Source organism: Molothrus aeneus, chromosome 7 (assembly GCF_037042795.1).
Source record: "Molothrus aeneus isolate 106 chromosome 7, BPBGC_Maene_1.0, whole genome shotgun sequence".
Classification (NCBI taxonomy): Eukaryota; Metazoa; Chordata; class Aves; order Passeriformes; family Icteridae; genus Molothrus; species Molothrus aeneus.
Window position 1 is genome coordinate 12,442,639 of NC_089652.1, and position 14,911 is coordinate 12,457,549.

The following is a 14,911-nucleotide window of genomic DNA, read 5'->3' on the forward strand; positions in this document are numbered from 1 at the left end:
GGCAGCAGAAGTATATAGCCCTGAAGAACACTAAGACCTAAACATCCAGAACAGCAAGCACACATGCTGTTATTGTTCCTGATACTTTCTGAAGCTGGTCAGCTCTGTGAAAAAGTAATTTACATACTTAGTACAATCTGAAATAATAAGAAATAAAATGTAAAGTATTAGTGAGAAATATAAAAATATTAGTGAGAATTCACACTAGGTTTAAGAGCTTCTGAAGGATCAAACAAATGTGAAAAAAGCCAACATTGTCCCAGGAAGTTTCTGTTTTGTGGCTGTCATTGGAAAAAAAAATACCCATCTTTAAAGTCGTCTCTCCATTTTGGTATTTTTATTACATAAAAATACCTGCATGAAATACGTTTGGCTCTTCTTAGCATATATTGTTGACCCTGGGTACCTGAAATTGTTCTCCTGAAGTCAGTACTCCATACATAAAGAAGAAACTCTGTTAAGCAATATGTAATTTCCTTGCTCTTCCCTTTGCACTTTAACCTTTAGTGACAATCATAAGATATGTCAGCAAAATGCTGTTTTTCATGCTGCCATCACTGCTTCTTCCTAGCTGTCTCATCAGGGCCGCCTTAGGTTGTACAGGGCTCTCTCTATGTGCCAGTATCACACACAAGCTGATACCTGACTCCTTCCTCAATTATCACTGAGTCAATAAAATCAGCCAGCATGGAGGAACTATGCAGGCGTTGCCTCCTTTCTGGAGACAAAGATACTGGAGTTTTTCTCCCTCAGGCAAGAAATAAGAAGTGTGAGATGTGATTTGTGATGAAATTCAGAACCACACTAAACTTGCCTGGTTTCAGATTTCATTACCCCCACAGTAGAAGGGTTTGGCAAAGTAAGAAATTCTGCCAATTAAGAACACATAACATCAAGAATTCAGGAAGCTTCCAGCATGCAGCAAGATGAGAAGTTTTAGCTTCAGTCAAGCTTTCTGTTGAGATTTGTTTAGGCTTTGAATTCTTACAGGGTTTTGCTTCTGGACCATGAAACTGTAGAGCAACTACACATACCCCAAAAAAAGTAAATAGACCCATTTCAGCTTTGCAAATAGTCCTGGGCAACAGAACAGCTGGGAACGCTGTGTTCCTTGCACTAGTCTTATGCCAAAAAGGACTGGTGCACACTCAGAAGGAAGCTCAGAGCAAGGTGATAGCAACTGCCCCACCTAAGGATGCACCACTTTCAACACCACTGATAATTTAAAGAAAAACAGTTCATGTTGTTATGTTGAATTTGAACCCCACCACATTTGACATCAGTTCCAAGACTCATAACTACATACTTGGAATCCATGTCTTTCTTTCTCTGCCCTTTCCTGACCAACATCCCATGGCACATTAGATTGCCCCCACAGTATAAATTCTTTTGAGACAAGCTCTGCACATACCTTGGGTAAGTTATTAAAGCCTATACACTGCAGGAAGTATAAAAACAGCTGAGGCATGGATCTGGGCATTGAATGTTGGGTGATCCCTGTGCAAATTTGTCCAGATATTGTGGGGAGGGGGAGCAAGCTTTTAGAAAGTGAAGATCCTTCTCTACAAGAATTATCTCCTTTGAAATCCACGTGAGCTTTTAGAGTCACACACTTCAGGGTTGTGCCCTGCCAGCAAGTTGTACCATGGATGCAGCTTTCCAGGCATCCTTGAAACAATGGCTCTCTCTGCTGGCGCCTTGACATCCTGTACCACAGGCCGGCTCTGCAGGGAAAAGCACTGAATACCTCCAAGCAGAATGGCTTCCTTTCTTCAGGAAAAATCCTGCTCCTTCCTCTCCAGGACTGAAGTTCATTCTTTTAATATAGGTTTCCCTAGTAGTGCCCTTAAAATATATATTGAGAGAACAATCTTCTACTGCAATTGCTTATTTCTACAGGTTACTTTACTCTTGTACTTTCAGGTAAACCTAGCAAGAAAACTGGGGCTTCGTCAGGAAGAGACAGAGATTGCTGTTTATAGATTACCTTCTCTTTTTTATTATTAATTTACTCAATAGTTGAGGTCTGATAATTGAAATCACAAGTGTTGATCCAGCAACTTCAGTCTGACTCATAGAATACATGCAAGCTTGGATTTTAAATTAAAAAAACGATCTCTTTATTGCTGTCTCATATAAGACTTGAGGAGACTTTTAAATTATCGTATCATTTACAGGATCAATATTGATTCAAATCTTTGGAAGTACATCTGAACCTCAAATCTTCAATTCTGGAATATTACCCAAAAGCACAAAAAAGGAGGGAAATCCTATCATTCCCACGGCCATACTATTGTCATACTATTTTGCCTCTAGCAAGTCTTTAATCTTACACCTTATTTAATCATTATTAAGATATTTCAACCATCCTATACACTGAGGAAAATTAAATTTGATGTGACTATCAAAAAAATCCATAACTGAGACCAAAAGAGACTGCAACATCAAGTTCCAAATTTCTTTTGGGGTGAGAAAGTTAAACATAATCACTTTTTTTTTTCCCCAGCATCAAATTTAGAACTAGACTTATTCTCTCATCCTATGGTTTGCCTACTTCTTTACTGAGACCAATGGCACTGAACCACAGCTGCAGCACAGATGATCAGCAAAGAAAATTATTCTGCACAAATATGAGTCTGGTCTAACCTGATCAAGAGTTGTTGATCTTCACTTTTACAGATTCAGACAAGCAAATGGACAGTAAACCTGAACTCAGTGTTGCACAAGTGGAAGCCTGCTGTGACCATACAACAAACTTTAGTAAAAAGATAAAAGTTTACACAGAGACAGAAGGTTTTTCTATTTCACTTTCATTTCTGCAAACAAGGTTCAGGTTTCTACCACATTTGTTTCTATTCTAGTCAGGCATCTTAGCTTAGTTATTATCAGAGTGCCTTAATTCAGTAAAGCATGTGAATGGAAATTCTCAGCAGTGGTACCCCACTAACAGATGCCTCTGAGGGCCACCTTCCCAGTGAGAACGAACAGGCATTGCCTCCTATTTCTACTGTCAGAGACAGATCTCCTGTCAAAAGTCCTCAGATTAAAACACTTGACTGTGACAGCATCTAATTACTTTACAGGGCATTTTTTGGAAGACCTCTTAAAACTAGGACTGAGAAAAAAAAAGAGCAATGTACCACAGATTTATAGAATTGTTTAGGTTGAAAAAGAACATTAAGATCATTTAATGCAGCCATCATGAACACTAACAAGTCCCTAACTAACACTACCAAGCCCCCCAGCAAATCAGGTCCCTAGGAGCCACATCTACATGCCCTAAGAGTGCTAACACTTTGTACAAAATTCTTACATTCAGGTCCACACCTCTCAGAATCAACTGCCTGCTCTAAACCAATTCACCTCAAGACAAGAATCGTGGAATGGCTTGGATTGGGAGAGACTTTAAAGATCATGTAGTTCCAACCACCTTGCTATGGACAGGGACACTTTCCATAGGATCAGATTACTTAGAGCACCATCCAACGTGGCCTTGAAAAGTTTCACGGATGGGGCATCCACAACTTCTCTGGGCAACCTGTTTCAGTGTCTCACCCTTACAACAGAGAATTTCTTCCCAATATCAAATCTAAACCTACCCTCTTTCAGTTTAAAGCTATTAGTCCTTATCCTATCACTACATGCCCTGTAAAAAGTCCCTTTCCAGATCGCTTGTACGCCCCTTGAGGTACTGGAAGGTCTCCCCAGAGCCATCTCTGAGGAAGCAAAATAGAGCCTTTCCTTTTTCTAATGCTACTGATTTAAAAATACATCTTAGACCTATATTCAGGAAAACCAAACAGGACATCCCAGAGCATCCATACAGAACTTATTAATTAAAGTGTGAAATGTCAATATTTGTAGCTTGATCTTCAGAAAAACTAAGCACTTGCTGCTGCTTAAGTGACTGAAAGCTATGGCTTCACACCTCCCCTAAACTAAAAATAAAAAGCAGACTGAGTTTCTAAAATATTTCAAGATCTTTGGATGACAACTATCACAGAAATGAAACTGTAATTATTAAAATATTCACCATTACTAAATATGCAAAGCATCTGCAAATGAGTCCTTGGATCTTCCTTACAGCAAAAGAGAGAATGGAACTCACCTTAGTAATGAGGAGACAAGTGATCTCCAAAGAGAGTAGCTGCTGCCGGACAGGCCGTTACAATTACACAGGTTGTTCATTAGATGGCACTGACAAAGTATTCTGAAGAGTTTCAGGGCTTACAGGTGTGTACAACAAGTTGAGAGGTTAAGGCGGAGTAAAACAAAACCTCAGGATTTTGCTGCACCTTCCCAAGCTTTTTCTTAAGTAGAATCAAGTTTAAATTTTGATTGTTCATTTTATTGTTACTCTCTCTGATCTTTCAGTTTTTTATATACAGGATATATAGCTTGAATCTGGAACAACAGTTGAGATCTCCCAGTCGTCAGGAAATGTAGGAGACATTTGGAATAATAACAAGTAACTCTGAAAAGCAGTATATAAGGAGACTTACCACTAAACAGAGAGAAGGAAAGAAAATACCCAATTGACAGCAGCTTCGATCTTGTAAATCCCTATGGCAGCAAAACTTCCTGCCCCTTCCCCTGTAATGTCGTTGACCATCTATTACTGTTAAAAACTGGTTTCAATCATGGTTCAGACACCAATGGCAATACATTAAGTGCTGTCTGGCTTGTGATACAGATTCTGTCTGCTTTGTACCATCAAGATAAAGTTAAGGTGGCAAAACAATCACTCGCAGAAATTATATACAGTCAACTCTCAAGTGATGTATGTGTACACAGAAGTGCAGACACTACTGATTAATGGTAGAACAGCACTGTTCCTTATACACCCTCCTGAGGGCCTGCAGCCCTGAAAAAGCACAGCTGGAGGAGCAGAGGACAAGCTCTGTCTCAAAGCACATTCTGAGATGCCATCCCTTTTCCCTCAGTTGCTCTAATGAGATTTCTTAGGAGTAAAGTGGACCAGGAGGTCTCGGTGCACAGCACACAGCCTCCCTGGCACACTGAGAGCAGGTAACAGCCAAAACAAAGACCAACAACTCCCCAAGGGCAAACAGCAATTCCCCACACAAATCAGTGGACATTGGTTTAACTCTCAGCATAAATCCTTAACTGTAATGTATACAGGAGAACAGTTCCCTTTATCTTTTCCTCAGCAATTCTACACCACTGGGAACACAGAGCAACCTCAGGTTCTCTTCATGGCTCAGGTTAAGTTTTCATGCAGGAATTTTAGACCCACTAGCACAGTGCTCGTACAACAGTGGACTGCAGCAGTTGCGGTCAAGTCCTAGTGTGCAAATCCTGAAGAGATGAATATTCTCTTATCAGGAGCTCATAATGTGACTAGCAAATTGGCACAACATTTCAGCTTTTGCTGTTTGCAAGGATATAAGTCAATACCATGTATCATAAGCACTTATGGTAAGGTTAGCTAACAAGAAACTGACCTCTTTGCATTTTCCTGAAGATTCCTGCCTTACCCTTTCAGTTATCTCAGTGGGAGATATAGCAAGGCATATAAAGGGTTAATATGTTATAGCAAATTTCTTCAAAACAAATTGAAGGAGATGATCCAACCCAATTTTATTTCTATGCTTTTGTTTGGTAGTTCCTTACAAGATAAAACACCAGGGAAATTTTTTTTCAGACATTATTTTGTATTTTTTGAGAGTGGTAATAATCAACTGTTATTAAAACTGATTTCTTTATGATTAAGCCTCAAACAAGATACATCAAGCATTACAGTCAAAATTATTTCAACTACATTTACAGTAGTGGGAAAGGTGGGTTTTGTTTTTCTTTTGTATCAAAAGCCAAGAATTACACATTATATCAACAAGCAGAGAATAGCTAGATCTTTTTTTCTCTCCATACCTCACCTGTAAACCAGAATACCCCTAACCATGAGCATGCACTTACAATAAATGTGGTTTGAGATTATTTACGCATGCCTGCATGCATTAGGTCATACCTGGAAGCAGAAAGTTGGATTATGTTAGGCCTTGCACTGTAGGCAGCAGACTGTGAGAGATGGAGAAAGCTTGCACCAAGTTAACCAGCAGCTCAGAGGCAGCACAAAGCTCACAGCTCACCTGTCTCATATTGCAGCTTCTCTCTACTGGATGGCATGGCCTTCTACCATTTGTACCCTGCAGAAGTTAATTGTAAACATTTAATCTAGACAGACAGCCAAAAGCAGTCAAGCCTTTAGGAAAGCAGTCAAGGCATCAGTAGTGTTGATTAGGACAAGATCACGTGTTCCAGATTAATAGTTGTATGCATCAAGGTCTTAATATTTTCTCCCCAGTTTTTCTGTCTGAAGTCCACAACAGTCCTGATGGTGCACCCTCTTTGACCATAACAAATGAAACTTCAAAACCAGATTTTTGGTATATTTTATTAACTTAGGTGTAGCAAGAAACAGAACAGGGACAGAAAGATCAAGAATATGCATTTTAAGAATCACCAAGTTATATCATTGGGAAAACTATCTTACGCGATTTAGATGAAACCACAACATTTGGGTCCTATTTATGATTTGTTCTGACACTTACCTGCACTACAAAAAAAATATTACATAAACATAAAAATATTGACAGAAAGACTAGATTTACCTTTAGACTGAAATGTTTGTTCCCTGAAGGAACAATCACCACAGTATCTACAGCATGCCAGTTTTCCCTGACGGAGGCCATCTTGCCTCCAAGAGCCACCCCAGCCAGCACCTCCCACTCGGCAGCAGGCAGGAGCCGAGGGGCCGTGGAGATGAGAAATGGTGCTTGCAGGTGCTGGCAGGGACATGTGCTGAAAACTCCCATGAAATGAGGATAAAAAAAGAGAACAAAGACTTACCCAGTGTGTCCTTCCCGGCTGTGGCCACTGCAGCCTGGCAACTCTGCCACCACCATCCACCAGACAAAATGGCTGCTGCCTCCTCAGGGCACCTGTGCCCACCATGGAGGGGCAGCCAGGCTCCCTCCCCTCACAGGTGCTGTGCCAGCCACACCGAGGGACAGCCAGGCTCCCTCCCCTCACAGGTGCTCTCCCAGTCACACCGAGGGACAGCCAGGCTCCCCTCACAGGTGCCTTTGCAGCCACACCGAGGGACAGCCAGGCTCCCTCCCCTCACAGGTGCTGTCCCAGTCACACCGGGGGACAGCCGGGCTCCCTCCCCTCACAGGTGCTCTCCCAGTCACACCGAGGGACAGCCAGGCTCCCCTCACAGGTGCTGTCCCACCTACACTGAGGGACAGCTGGGCTCCGTCTCCCCACAGGTTCTGTCCCACTTACGCTGAGGGACGGCCGGGTTCCGTCTCCCCACATGTGCTGTCCCACTTACACTGAGGGACGGCCGGGCTCCGTCTCCCCACAGGTGCTGTCCCACTTACACTGAGGGACGGCCGGGCTCCCTCCGCTCACAGGTGCTGTCCCACCTACACTGAGGGACAGCCGGGCTCCGTCTCCCCACAGGTGCTGTCCCACTTACGCTGAGGGACGGCCGGGCTCCGTCTCCCCACAGGTGCTGTCCCACTTACACTGAGGGACGGCCGGGCTCCCTCTCCCCACAGGTGCTGTCCCAGCTCCCTCAGCACATCCCCACCCCTCGAGGCTCCCCCTCAGAGGCGCAGCAGGGGCTCAGTCCCGGGGCAGGGCACTGAGGGCCCCTATCCCCATCTCCCTCTCAGCTCATCCCACAGCCTCACAGCCGGCATCGCTCCACACAACACCTGCCCCTGGGGCTGCCCCATGCCACAAAGAGCTCCCCAGCCGCCCCAGCTTATTTTTCACCCTAAGCACAGGTGTAGCCAAGCTCAGGTAACTCCAACTCTCCTTTACCCTCACTAGCAAGAGGATTTGTGGGTTTTTTAATGTACTTCAGCATCAGTCACACAGGCAGGTATGGTATTTCCCTCACACCAGGTATCCATGGCTGTTTGCTCACCTGCCCCGATTTCATGCTCCCCTGCCAATTGGCCAAGGCAGAGGTGCTGGGAAGAGCTGTGGGAGGGAGCCTGGGAGCATGCAGAGCCCTCAGCCCACCCATCCCACTGCCCACCGAGTCCAGACCCCAAAACCTGCAATTCCAGGGCTGTAAATACCCAGGATCAGTCTCACAGAAAACCTGGAGCCCAGAAGCACTCCCCAGTGCGTTCTTTAAAAGAGACACCACACAGCAAAGTAAAGCAGCTGTTCAGGTATGCATCTTAAATCTCTAAATCTCCTGGAAAAGTTTTCCTCAGCCCTAGTTTAGAACTGCAGAAATACTGGCTTGTCAATAGCTTTCCCATTTCACCATAGTGATCCTCTAGCTGACCACTCAGCTAACAGAGTTTTATGCTTTTTTAGACCTTACCTGTTTCCTCAGTGTCCTCCTTTCTGGGGCTGGAGGAAACCCTTGTACCTGCCCCCTCCCTTGCCACAACTTCAAAAATGTGAAAAAAAATACAGGGAGAAATATAAAGTATGCAGAGGTTCAAGAATACAGCTTAAGTAACAATATTTTGGGACAATAAATACTAGCAAATTAGCATAAGAGTTATCAGGTATCACAAAGGCAAGTATCTACTGGAAGAAAAAAATTATATATAAATATAAAAAAAAACCCAAAACCAAAAACATTTACTATATAGTGAAAACAGGCACCATTGGTCACAGTGACTGGAAAACTCCCGCAGAAGTCAAAACAACTTTGATAAGTACTTAAAGCATATATCTTTCAGAAATTTTAAATCTCTGTTAATAACAGATAAATAATAATTTACAGAATATAATTAATAATGCACTTAAAGTTGTTATTCTTGTTCAGATTGTTCTTGAAAAATGCCTGGAAGAGAAATATTCACAGGAAAGAGAACAAAAAAGGCAGAAAGGCAGAAGTGAAAAGGAAGAAGGAACAATAACAGAAATTGAAAAAGAGCAGTAGAAACAAATGGAAAAAGTGAAGATAGATCTGGAAAAGGAACAACAGAGAAGCACAGAGGACTTGTGGTTAGTCAGGATAATGTTCTCATTGAGAAGGGAACATTTGAATGGAATGATGACAGAACTACTGTTGTCTTTGCTTTTTGTTTGCAAGCCAGGAACGTGTGTCTACACCTAAGGATGTTTCAGCATGAAAAAACAGATAACAACAAAGCATCTTCTAACATTACAGAAGACTAACAACAGAGTGTGAAGAACCCAGCAAACTGCTTCAGCACTCCCGGGCAAATTCCGAACTCTCAAACACGTGCATAGATAAAGTTCCATCTTTTAGCAGCATATTAGATTTTTCTTAAGTTTAGTATTGCATGTGTGTCTTCTAAATTAACTTTTAAAAAATATTTTAATCCATTTGTCATTACTTTGAATTCTGACTTTTCAAAGTCTTTGTTGATAATGAAAAAAATCAGTATCAACAGTGAATCAAAGGCATTAGACAAATTTAGGTTTTCAACCTATTGTACCTAGCTTACAGTGAGTTCATGAAGATGATATTCCACACTTTCCATACAATACTAAACCCACTACCTAGTGTTTTGCCTGACAAAAACCTCAGGACGTGGTTATAAAGATCTTGTAGCACTGTAGGTTATTCCTTAATGATATAAGCATAGTCTACTTTAAAAACAAAACAAAACAAAAAAAAAGGCATTGAGAGCAGTTTTTTTCTTCACCTCTGCTGACACAGCTTTAGGAAAAAAACCCAAAACCAAACCAAATACTTGAGGCAAAGCTCTGGGAAACCGATCAGTATCAGAAACAAGCTCTGGTGCAGTATAATTATCACATTTCTAATCACCTTTTGAAATGTTCTGCTTACACAAACAGCGCATTTGACACAATCTCATCCTTCGCGTCCCTCTGGTAATTTGTCATTGGAACGGCATTTCCCGGGAACCACAGCGACCTCCTCGGGTGATCTCGAGGAGCTGCAGCCTACCTGGAAATGCCTGACGGCACTGCAGCGCATTCCCGGGAAAACAGGCATCCCCGAGAACTCCAGCAGGAGAAGCAGCATGTTTTAACCACATGTCTGAAAAGAAAGGCTTAAAAACTTTTTTTTTTTTTATTTAATTAGTGTCACGCCCTGCCTAACTTTATTTCAGGAAAAGCAAATAGGCATTCAAGTGAAATTGCTGAACTGAGAACACCAAGATGACTGGAAAATACCTTGAACCACATTCAGTGAGGTGGAAGACCTTTAGTTTTATTTTTCTTAACTTCCCATTTCCAAAATAAGGAGAATATTCCTTTGCTTCATGAACCTCCTTGATTTTCTTTGATGCTCCCTACTCTCAGTGTGAATCCTCTTGCAAAAATAGCCCATTTTACTGTCATTCTGTTTACATTTAAATGTCAGCCAAGGCTTTCCATTGCCTCATTTGTTGCATAGCCCGGGTTCTTGTTCTGGGTTTGTGTCCTTGTTACACTAAGATGCATTCCAGTTTTTTTCTTCCAGCTCTTACTTACTGAACTTTCCTAACTGTTCCTATGTACTCCTCCATCCCTTTTCTCCAAATCTTTGTTCCATGTAAGCCACATACCCATATCCTGTAATCCTCATATCCTCCTCAAAAGCACATGTGAAAAATGCAACACAGGTTTTTGCCCCTTTACAAATAGCATCAAGGAAAGTAGACAGTAATTTTAAAAAATATTTCTTAACCAACCAGATATATGTTACAGGACACTAATCAGCACCTATTCTCCATTTATTCTCAGTTCTCTCCCCTTCACTTTGGCAATCTGCTGAGCTCCTCTGGCTAGGATCTGCTCTTCTGGCAAGAATGCTCAGCAAACCCAAGGTTGCTATAGCAATTAATAATCATTTATATTTTAGTTTACAGAAACAGAAACTAGAGGAGTGGAGGTGCCATGAGGAGGAGGTGGCAGCAAAGAAGTCACAATTAGAGAAAACAGCACAAGAACATATTTGGCAGCAGCAGGATTACCACAGGAAGCTTCTGCAGTTCCAGAAGAAGCAACAGCTAGAGGAACAGGGAGCAGCAGATGGTCTCTAGAAAGACTGATGCTTACTTTAGCAGTAGATGGTTCATTAGAATGGAGGATTTCTGGTAAAGACTTAGCCTGTGCATCTTCCTGAAATTCCCGTGACACTACATCCCAAACTTGCAGTACCTAAGCTGCTTCTCTGTTAAACAGATATGGTAACAATAGTCCTCCATGCCACAGTCCCTGCAGCCTGAAAAAAGAGACATTCCACAGCCTATCTACGCTGCAGTGTGCAAGATTCCTGGCAATTACAACATTCATGCTACATCTGATCATTTGTTTTGTCTCTGGAAGCCCAACTCCCAGCATCTACAGTTAAAAAAAAAGATATTCTAATAGTTGCAGAGAAAGGCTTGAACAAAACTCCAGTTACAATTTCAGAAAAACTCACGTGAGACAGTAATGTCAGTATTGTAACAGTATTTTTTTTATCTGTAACTGGTAGTTATTTTCTAAATAGAAAGCATATAAACGACCAATAGTTGTTGGTGATGTTTCTAAGAGGGACAAAAACGCAGACAAAAAGAAGGGGCAATGTGGTTAGAGGAAGAGTGCCAGCAGCTGGTTGACATGGCAATAGAAAACCTGGAATTCAAAGGAAAAAATTGAGAAATTGCAACATATAAGGCTGAGGAGCAAATGAAGAAAGAGGAAGATGCTAGACTACCTCTAGAGGAAGCCAAAACACAAGCACAGCTTTTAAATTTAATCAGGTATGTAGCTATTAAGCAAAGAGTGAAGTTAATTTTTTTTCTCAGTTATATCAATGCATCTTTATACCTAGCACCAGGCTATAGAAAAATACCTCTGTAGTAGGAGTTCCATCAGTGTAGTTAACACTGGAGAGCACCACTGGTACCTCAGGAGTTAAATTGCCATCAATTCCAGCCCCGAGGTACAATACTCTTCTTTTACTATTTAACCAATTCTCAGTATTTCTCCAAATTTCACCAGCAATTGACATCCACCTGTCTTCTATAATCATTTTAGTGTTTATAACATATTACAGAAAGAAACCCAACTGCATTTCCCTGAACACCTGAAGTTCTGGTTACCTTTACACAATCAATCAGAGCAGTCTCCAGAGCTTCCACAACTTCCTGCAGCACCTCCGAACACAGGAGCTGGGAGGCTGGCTAGTACACATTAAACCACTGCAAACTGTGTAACAGGCCAATTTATGAGCCACAAAGCACTGCCAGGGACAAGAGGCCAAGCAAGAACTACAGCTGAGCAGATATTGACACCTACCACTTGCTCTACTGTTACCTCTGTGACAGGAGGACAAGCTGGCCCACAAGGAGGTGTTCCAAACCTTGCTCAAAGACAACTCCCAGGGGAAGCCCAGGCTCCTGCCCAGCCTCAGTGCTACAGAAGGCACCATGTACACTGTGGCAGAATCAAAGGAAGTGCCAGTGCACCAGCAATGAGCTCACCAAGCGTGTACACACATCAAGTCAATGCACTGGCTTTCTAACCCCAGAAGGAATTCTGTCTTGTATGCCCTTTATTAACTCCCTTTGGAGGCAAAGAACAAACCTGAACCACCTCAGCAGTCCAAGGAACATGATCAATGGAAGCTACCAGACAGGAACACACTCAACATGTCCTTCATCCACGAGTGTTTTCTCACGTTCACTGCTTGAAAAGCTAGGCCTGAAACAAGTATGAAAGAGTAAGTAAATGCCTGGTGCTAGGAATGTGTCACTGCAGAGTTCTTTCAGCTGCACTCAAATTCAAGGATCCAGTCTGGCTCAAGAGAAACCTTTTGGCACAGCTGCTACTCACTCACATATTTTCCTAGACTGCAGCACTGGTCTGTGTTGACATCCCAACAACAGAAGTAAAAGCATTCATGTTTGGTCAGCCAATAGAAATTAATCCAGACAGACCTGAGGTGCCAAATAGATTCTTTGGTCCATTTTATGTTAAGAGACAAAACAATGATATCACCAGGTTACAAAAAGGTATAAAGACCTCAGTGCTGACTTCAGGAGGAATTCTCCAAAACAGGAAGTTGCAATAAACATGCTACTGTAAGAAGCAGCTAGATTTCAGATTCAGCAATAAAAAGACTACAAAGACTACAGAGAAACCGTAGCAAGGTAAGGTCTCATCTTATCTTCCTTATTAACCAGGTTTGGGTTTGTTTTTTGGTTTGGTTTTTTTTTTTTGCTTCTCTGATATTTTCTAGCAAAGTGTAACACTTGTAGATTCAATTCATATTGCAGTTCCTGTAGAGTTTCCTGTGGAGAAGAGTTTTTGCAGTCTCTAAACTGGAGCTGAACTTCATTAGATATGCATTAAGTACTGGTTCTAAAAGCAAACCAAAACCAGTCTAAACATCCAGCACAATTCCTACTGGTCTCTGTAGAGTGCTTCAGAGGTTGATTTTCTCTTTTAAGAAAACTTAACCTGAAGAGCAATAATTCAAGCGTGCACACAGAAGATGCACAGCACAGGTCAACATAAATATTTTAATACTGCATTCTTAAATAATTTCCATTTAAATTATGAAAAGCTAAAAACTACAGTAAACAACTGTAACATTTCTAAAACAATACATGGCTAGTCAAAATTCATGGCAGAATTTGTGTTAGCATTATCTAACATTAACTGAAGTCTAAATCCTGCCAACATTTATGCATTTAACTTAAAAACATCCTAATTTTATCAAACTGGTGATCATGCAGACATGTTTATACTGAGGAGAATACACAAATCCTCTAGGCACAGCAGCTTTGAGAAAAGCTGTTAAAACTGATGGTTTTGTAAAGTGCCTTTCAATAAAGCTTTTATACATCACCATAGTGAAAACTAAATATATTATCACAATTCAAAATAAAGTATTAGCTTCCACCTTCTATTCCATTAACTGACTCAGTGAAGATCGTTTTGTTCTCCCAACACTTTTTTAAAGCAGTTAAAACCAACCTTTTTCTAATATACAAGTAAGCAAAGACAAAAATTACAAGAGGAAAGATTCTCTGGTTTTCTCCAACGTATGAAATACAACCTTATTCCCAGTTACAGCTTTTGAAACTGTAAGTGCTTTAAAACTTCAACTCTAGACCATGTTTTTAAAAAGAAATTCTTTGAAAAGGACTAGGTCTTTCAAAAAGAAAAGAAAGGAAAAAAAAAGGAAAAAAAAAGTCAAATCTAGCTTCTTGACTTCAAAACTCAGGTTGGTTTTACTTTAAAAATTCAGATTTCAACCTGTAATTCCAAAGAATTAACTTCTTTAAAAAGGGCACTAGTGGATCTCTAGCACATGTATCTTCTCAATTTGCACAGAGATCTCAATATTAATCTTTGAGGCGGGACAGTTTTCCCCTTACTATTGTTCTATCAGCAAAGACATGACTTTAGACCAGCAGCTCTGTTGAGGCTCTTTGAAGCTTCACAACCAGCCTGAGAAAGAGGTCAAATCAGTCTGTCACTGGTTCCACATCCACTCACTGAAGAGATGTATTTTAGGACAAGGTTACAGAACAAAAAGCAATCTTCGCCTTGAGCTTTATCCTACTGAAGCTGCATTTTGCAGAAAACCCTCCTCCACAGTCTCAAGAGAACCAAATGCAGTGCTTCAGCTAGAAAGCTGATATAAATGAGCATATAAAAAGTGATTTGGAAGAGGAAAGTGAACAGCTAGAAGCAAAGATAGTCAGGGCAGCCAGTGGAGTACTAGCACCAAACCCCAGGGATGTGGATTCAGTTCTCAGCTCTGCTTTCAGCTTCCACAGTGACCCCAGTAGCTGCACTTCAGTTCCTAGTTTGCAGAAGAGAGATAATAGGAACTTGCCTACAAAAAAGAGCAGTATACCAATTTTAATTTAAAAGATGATCTGGTAATAGTCACAAGGCTGTTTTATTTCTGGTATTCTGAAGCAAATGTATT